This window comes from Myotis brandtii, unplaced genomic scaffold (assembly GCF_000412655.1).
Source record: "Myotis brandtii unplaced genomic scaffold, ASM41265v1 scaffold83, whole genome shotgun sequence".
Classification (NCBI taxonomy): Eukaryota; Metazoa; Chordata; class Mammalia; order Chiroptera; family Vespertilionidae; genus Myotis; species Myotis brandtii.
This window is the reverse complement of record NW_005371371.1, coordinates 3234091-3242512: the sequence shown is the minus strand read 5'-3', so window position 1 is coordinate 3242512 and position 8422 is coordinate 3234091.

Below are 8422 nucleotides of genomic sequence, written 5' to 3'. Positions count from 1 at the left end.
GGCCCACTCTCCGGGGGATTGGGCTTAAGCTGGCAGTCAGACATCCCTCTGGCAGCCCGGGACCTCTTGGGGGATGTCCACCTGCCAGCTTAGGCCCGCTCCCCATGGGGAGCGGGCCTAAGCCACAGTTGGACATCCTTAGTGCTGCCAAGGAGGCTAGAGAGGCTCCCACCACCACCTCTGCACTCACAGCCATCAGCCCAGCTTGTGGCTGAGTGGTGCTCACCCTGTGGGAGTACACTGACCACCAGGGGGCAGCTCCTGTGTTGAGCATCTGCCCCCTCATTGTCAGTGTGCATCATAGCAACCGGTCATTCCTGGTTGTTCTGCCATTAGGATCAATTTGCATATTACCCTTTTATTATTTAGGATAAGCTTTTTAGATCTTGTAAAACTTGGGTTCTAGACTTACTAGTCCTTCCTGTTCTTAAGAATTCACTCCAGTTTGTTGTGGTCTGAAGAGATCATGTTAGTCCTGAAGCAGTGGGTCACCAGTGTCTTCTCCTCCACCTTGGTCATCCTATTCTTTGGCACTGGTTTGTCCTAAAGGAAGGAAATGCTGTCATCATTCAAAAGGGAAAGAAGGGGAGAGAAAGATGCAGAAGAGTAAAGGGAAAGAGTGAAGGGAAGGCAGCAAGCAAGAAACCTATCTTCTGGTAAGATTCAGCCTAGATTGTCTTTTGCATTATTTTGAATTCAAACTGTTGATATATGTCATCAACAAAAATGTGCAAATTCACATCAAAGCATATATGAAATTTCTATATGAAAACACTGAGAAATATACTGTGGTTGATAAATGCCAGAAATTGCTTTTGTTTTTTCCTGTGATTAAAGGCAATAGACAGATGGCTCCCTCAGTTGATATAACTCAAGACATGGGTCATTCTGAGCACACTTTTTAATTATTGCCATTTCAATATGGCTGTACTGTTACTCTATCTTATTTAAGTGGAAGGGGGTGATAGATATCTTGTAGACATTTTCATCTATTTGCAAATTCTATTCCATATTGATTTCTGTATTTGCATAGTTTCTGAGGTTATCACTGGGGGGGGGGGGAATCAAAATAGGAAATCCTTATAGGATCTAATATATATAGGACTTTTCCTCTCACATTCTGCATGTTTCTGTCTCACAATGCTAATCGGCCACCAAGGGCCCCTGAGTCTCAGAGAAAAAATTGTTCAGCTGAAAGAGAACCCATCATCTAACCATATTTCAACATGTCATAATGACAGCTCCACCCTGAGAGGAGGCTAGGTTTCTAATAAAAGCCAGATAGCCTAATATCTCAAGTTATTTTCAATCCTGCCTGTCCTACCCATTTGGCTGTTCGTTTATTTTTGTTAGAAAGACAGACTTGTTCTTTTGCCAGAGAATTTTCTAACATCCTGCCACCAACATCTGCACAGAATAGAATACTTTAGAGGGTCAGATGAAATGGGGGGGCGGAATCTTCTCTCTGAAAAGGGTGAGGAAGATAGTAGTGCTTCTGTTTGAAGCAATAGAATGTATAAGAGAGAGTGTCAACTAAACCGCACCAATAAGCCATTGTGATTGGCCATGCTTCAGCATAAGAAGGATCTGAGGCCATCTAACAAAGGTGAAGGGGACACAACACGACTTTCAGCTCCTGTGTCATTAGCATCTGCCACTCAGAACACAGTGCCATTCTGCTGGCATTCAATATTCTCCTTGTATATGATAGCCGAAAAGGCCACTTTTAATTTTTGTTGCCTCCCTTGTTATTTTTCCCCTCCAACAGATTGTAAACTCTACAAAACAGAGCATGTGTCTAATAGATTCACCAATATATACTAAACAAATAGAGGAAGGGAGGCAGAAAGGAAGGCAGAAGAGAGGGAGGGAAGGGGGAAGAAAGGAATTTGTGCACTTATCCAATTACACTTCCCGCACCTCCCACGCTCCATTGGTTGCTGTTTGAATGCATCCTGCCTGCCGGTCTAGGCAGCAACTAGGAGAGGGTCTGGCAGGGAGCAAAGTGATCAATAAATGTCTGCTGAATTGAGTATGTTCTTTAGTGCTCATTGGATTAACAATAGGTTAAAATTGATATTAGAGTAAAATAAGAATGCTAGTGTAGACATGCTCATAAATAAGTACTTTGAATGAATTGGTTTCATAAAAGGGAAGTTTTCAAATCCATTCTGAGAGCTAATTATTTTTGTCACTACATCTTCTAAATTCCAGGCACATTTCTAAGGCTGACACAGTGGCTGTCAGCACACTAGGGGCAGTCCGATTTTTGCAGGAGGCAGGCAGCCCTCCTGTTCCAAACAGATGCACTCCAGGCAAACGAGTTATGGTGACATTTGCAGGGCTAGTTTCTGAGGCCCAGAAGAGATGATGCCACTGCTTAGTTGTCTCACCACATTAAGATTAGCGTGTTGTCTATAGGTGGATATTAATAGTTGTTATCTATGTGGAAACATACACATGTGAGAAAGACAAAGTGCACCAGACAATTAAAGAGATGATTTAATTCAGGCTATTGCAATAGGGTGGACATTCATTGATCAGTAATATCTCAAAGAAAAAGAAGGGGCCTGGAATTTCATAGAGGTGGGTGTAAAGGGCAGGTAGACAAGGGAGTCATGCACAGGTCTAGGAGAATCAGGTGAAGGATGGAGAGAGGTCTTCTCTGAACATTGAGGAAGGACAGAGGTGTGTCTTATCTTGGAACAAGTGAGAACAGGGTGATCTTTTGTGATTAGTGGTTTCTTAGACCGAAAAGGCTATTAATGATGACTTTATTACCCACTCCCTCAAGATTATTTTCTTTGTAATTGAGGGAAGATTCTCAATGAATTAAAGCAGAGCTCATAGGCAGATGATCATCCGGTCAGATGCAGCTGGCATATATAAGAAGTTTGTGGAGAGAATAAGAAGTTACTGGTGTTTACATATCAGTAATTTTCACAACAATCCTCAAAAATCAATCTGAACATCCCAGGGCATTTTCTCAAGGCAACAATCATCAGCAGCTGTGGGACATTATATATGCCATTTATCAAGGACTCCACAACTCCTTATCCCAGAGACTGAGGTGGCTGCCCTTCGCCTCCATTTTTCCTTTGTTGTTGATCAACGGCCAGGTCTACTCTTTAATTAACATCTCCTGTCTGACCAGGGGCATTCGAGCTTGCAATCACAGATGATATGTAGTTCTACAAGAGGAAGGAGACGGCAGAAGAGTGGACCTAGAAAAGCCTGGTCTTCAAGCCTGAGATCCTTCCAGCTGGAATTCTATGATCCCTGGGAGCTGACAATTCATAGGTGTAGACAACGTCTGCACAGGTACTTACAAGTGTGAACGGATCCCGGTAGAGTTTGTCAAGTTGAAAACCAAAGCTGGTTAACAACCAAATGTATTTTTGAAACCTGAATTTAGTTCCCATCAGTTCAAAGTCAACTCCAACAACATTAACAAACCACATTTAGAAACAGGCTCCTTGATTCCCTCTCATATCCTGTATTTTAGTATCTATTCATTCCCAATTAAATTCAAAGTCATCATTAGATTCTGTATTTCTAAAGTCCAAATATCATTTATTCTTCTCACTGGCAAAATACTGTTCAGCTCTGTGTCTGAGATCTGAACTAAGCAAAAATGCTGTTAGTGAGCTTGCATCTGGGAAATGAATCAGAGCTCCTATTAGACATGATTACCCTTATTAGTGGATGTGACTTTCAGCCTGGGGTATTTATCACTAAGGGGATTGCAAGGGAATTGTGCAAGAGAATAAAAGATTTTTATTCTAATAATCTAAGTGACGAAGACGTAATACAAAATACTTGACTGACATTTTGATGACTTAGAGGAGAGAAGTTTCAAGCTGAAGTTGTCATGTGAAATTATTGGATGTGACTTGGCAAAACATATTATCTGATTTATATTAAATAAACAATATTAAATAATAATTAGCAGGGATCAGCAAACTATAATCTGTGGGTCAAATCCAGCCATGCCTGTTTTGCAAATAAACTTTGCCTAAAGCTAAGGACAAGGGCCTGAAGTGGAATCATGGAAGACTTTAAATAAAGCTATAAATAGGGAAAAGACATGAGCACCAATTTGTCCCAGAAGCTGGGTATTGACAGTCTCAGCTCAGCCGTGAGAGAGGTGATCCTTGGTGAGTGCTGGCATGACACTGATTAGTGGCAGGCTGGAGGCTAGCTTGAGGGACCTAGTGGTGAATTGGTCAGGATGGCAACCCACTGGAGATAGGCCTCTAGAGCCACACAGCCCTAAGTTCTCCCATTTCCTGAAAGTATCAGGTGTGCTTTGCTTCTAAGTGGGAAGGAGAGGTTCCTTCAGAGAACAAATGTTTTCAGTGATGGGGCATTACCTTAGTAAAGGGATGTGATGTATTCACCTGGAGAGAAAAACTTCACAAAATCTGAACAAGGCTGCAACTGTACACTGAAAATCAGGCTTTGGATCCCAGCACAGCCAGGTCCTGGGACTCAAGAGTTCCTCTTGAGCAGCCACTCCCTGCGTGGCTGCGATCAATGGAGTGTGTCCTCAGGGAGAAATCTGTTCAGAATCTGTCTGAGGAGTCATGCAAGGTTGTTTGTGATCTCAGCCTTGTATTAGGAGATGACAATACTGATGGTGCTAGAGTTGGAAATAACCATATGTGCTACCATCTTGCAACCATCTGTGACCAAAAACAATAATTCTGACCAGACACGAGATCCAGACTTCTATCCAGCTATTCAATTTTGACCAAATGAATCCTCCTACAACCTACAGGAAGTCAGTTGACTCTTTGCCACCTTTTGCCAAAGAGAGCATGGCATGAGTCTGCACTGAAACTTTAGCTAAATCTTTAAGTCCCCTGAGTGTCAGAAACAGATTTGCTATGTATCAGATCTCCTGGGAAACCCTGATCCTCCTGAGAGCCCCAGGTCCCCACACCTTCAAGGGTTTATTTTCTGCCCACATTTGGTTTTGTTTAGATCTGGACCACACTCATGTTGGACTTAACCATGGGGAATGCAGGGTGGGCTTCAGAGTCTGTGGACCAGAGATATTGGTGGTATAGAAATGCTTTTTAAAAAAGTTATTCAACCAACCTACAACTATCTACGTTATCAGTTCCATATATTCAAAAATGATGTGGAATAATGTTATCTTATCAAATCTAATAAAGGATCTGCAGAAATCTGAATTATCTTCTGTCCTGGCAATCATTACAGTTAATGCATTTCCTTCTCATCACCATTCTTCCCAAATCTATACACACACCCATAATATATATATTGTATTATTTTGATACAGACCATTAAAGTTTTATGATATACTGTCATTAAATTATAAGATCTTTTTAAATATAATGTTTTTCAGCTAAAATAAAAGCAAGGTATAGATGTACCAATGTACTGGTAATTAATATTTATGAAATATAATTTTACAATAAAGCTTTTAAAATGTTATAAGTCTATCTTTTCTATTTTCTTTTGGTGTAGTTATGTGGGGAAAATTACTGTTCTTAGCATCTTAATTAAAATAGACTTATACTGTCAGCAAAACAAAAAAATCATTTGACATATTCATGTTGTAATTACATTTAAAAGTTTACTCTCCATTAGTGTTCCTGATAGTACTAAGCCATCTGTACTTGTAAAAATAATAATAAACAATGAATTTTGTATGTGTAATAGTAATTAAGCAATAATCCCAAAGCTATCACTTCACTGTGATAATTGCTTGATAATCAAATATTTGTAATATCAACAATAGTTTTTTTCTTCTTTTTAAAAAATCCTCACTTGATGATATGTTTTTATTAATTTTTAGAGACTGTGGAAGGAAGAGAGAAATATCAATGCAAGAGAGAAACGTGGATCAGTTGCCTCCCTTACGCACCCTGACTGAAGATTGCCCCTGAAACCCAGGTATGTGCCCTGACCAGGAATGAAACCCAAAAACTTTTTGGCATATGGCACAACATTCCTCTCACCTGAGCCATCGGCCTGGGCAGTTTTCTTTACTTTCTTTATCTTTAAAACTTGCTGGTAGCCATAGCAGTCTCAGCAGCTATGCTGGAAAACTAGTAATTCTGTTGTGTTAATGACAGATTTTCCATGAACCAAAATTCTAGTTATGGTCCATTAGAATTGTAATAGGTTACAGTATTTTCAAAATTGAGACTGTTATAAATATCTCACTCACTTTATTATTACAAGTAAATGGCTTTAATAAAACTGCTAGTGAAACGTAAAATGTGAAGGGGCTGATATTACAAAGCAAAACATAAATGTGAAGATAACAGAGAGCTTCATGTTCTAAGTAAGAATAGGTTGACAGAAAACAAAGTTTGATTTGGGGGAAAAACATAAAATAGAACCACTTATCTGCAGTTATATACTTTTTCAAACATATCACTACACATTATAGCTTTAGACAGCTTACTAAGCCATTTCAAAAAATTATGTATTATATTAAGGTGTGGCATTTCTTACAACAAAGAGGTGACTAAATCATACATAGTTAAGCAATAAAACAACTTAAGATATTTATGATTCAAAGCAAGTATTTTGTTTTAATTTTAATACAGCAAAAAAAAATGTATTGGGTTAAAACAATTCTTTCTAAATTTTATATCCAAGGAACAAAGAACTTGGTTTGATCTCTTTACTCTGGATTCCTCAAATGACAAGGATATACACACTAGGATACATTCAACTGCCTCTAGATTAGTGGTTCTCAATTTGGGGAAATTTTACCCCCTGGGAGAACATTGGACAATGTCTAGAGACACATTTTCAGTTGTCACAGGTGGGGGAGGGTGCTCCTGGCCTCTTCTGGGTGCTGGGAGGCACCTTCCAGTGCCCAGGACATCCCCATGCCAGAGAAGGATCCAGGCCAAGACGCCTATAGTGCTGAGGCAGAGAACCTTGGTTTAGATGACCTGTTTTGCAGTTAAATAATTTATAAAGGAATTCAAGCATTTCAACTTTGAAAGTTTCAGAGTGGAATTAAAAGCTCTACCAGGAACTTGATTTCCCCTCCTTTTCTACCAGAGAAAATAGAAAGTATCACAGAAACTAGAACTTCTCCAAGATCTGGTACTAACCTGCTAAGCATCAAAAGAAAAAGGTTTATTGAAGTGAACTAGGTAGCTCAAAATATCGTCATGAGGGCTGCTTCAAGAGGATGATGTAAACCTATTGTAAACCACATCACAGAAATGGTCTGGTGCAGAAACTCCACTTCTACTGTTGCCGTCAGTGCCAGGTGTATCTGGTGCCAGGGACCCAGCCTCTATCATCCTCCAGAGAAAGGAGGGCTGTGCAAGAGCCTTTTACTCCCTTTGCAAGCTTGACAATCACAGGTAGATCTTATGGAGGACCCATAGCATGCATAGGCCACGCTGTTTCCAGGGTGACTGCAGAAGAAAAATGTCTACTTCCAGAAGATAGGGCTCAGGATATGGAAACCCATGGAAACCTATGGAGTTGTGAAGAGCTGACTTCACAAATAACATTTGCTATCTTGAGACCAGAATTGCCATTTGTTTTTAGAAACAATAGGTCTAGAAACATTGAATCTTGTATTTTAGGGTTGGATGAGATATATCTATGCTAAATATACTTTCTCATCACCCTAATCCCCACCTCCATCTATGTTCAGTTTGTCTCTTATTTTTTCTCCTTCCCTGCAACTTTCCTTCCTTCCTTCCTTCCTTCCATCAGTCAACAAATATCCATTGAACATCTATTGAAAGATACTGTTCTAGAGGACACTGCTGTGAACAGGCAAAATCCATGCATTTATATTTACATTTGGGGAGAGAAATAAAAAATAAATAAGTAAACTTGATAAGTATCCCTGACTGTCCAAACTTGGGAACTGTCATATACAAGTAAATATTTGGATAAATATCTTATTCAAATTTGTGTTACCTGCTATTTGAAATTCAGGCACCAAGTAAATTAAAATAATGTATTATCTCCTGTATTCAAATCCAGCACCCCATCTCAGGAATTAGTAGAACTAAGAAATGAAAGGAATTTTTATACCACTTGTCAGGTGGCAATAAATGCCTGGGAGAAATGTAAGCAGAGAGAGTGACAGTGACACTCCCAAAGGGGAAGAAATTGCAAAGTTACTAGTAAATAGTGTTGAGAACCACATTTGAAAGTGATATTTGGGAGAAGTTCTGATCAGAGACAAGCAAGTGCAAAAGCTTCAGAAGGGAGCCTACTGTGATTTATCTGTGTGGTCAAGGTTGGGGATTAGTATAATAAAACTCTGAAGCAGCATGTCATTTTTTTGAGTACTAAAGTAGTTCAGTGTTGTTGGACCATATAGTGCTGTGTGTGTGTGTGTGTGTGTGTGTGTGTGTGTGTGGTGCATGGCAGTTTTGTGTGTGTTAGATTAGTTGTATTT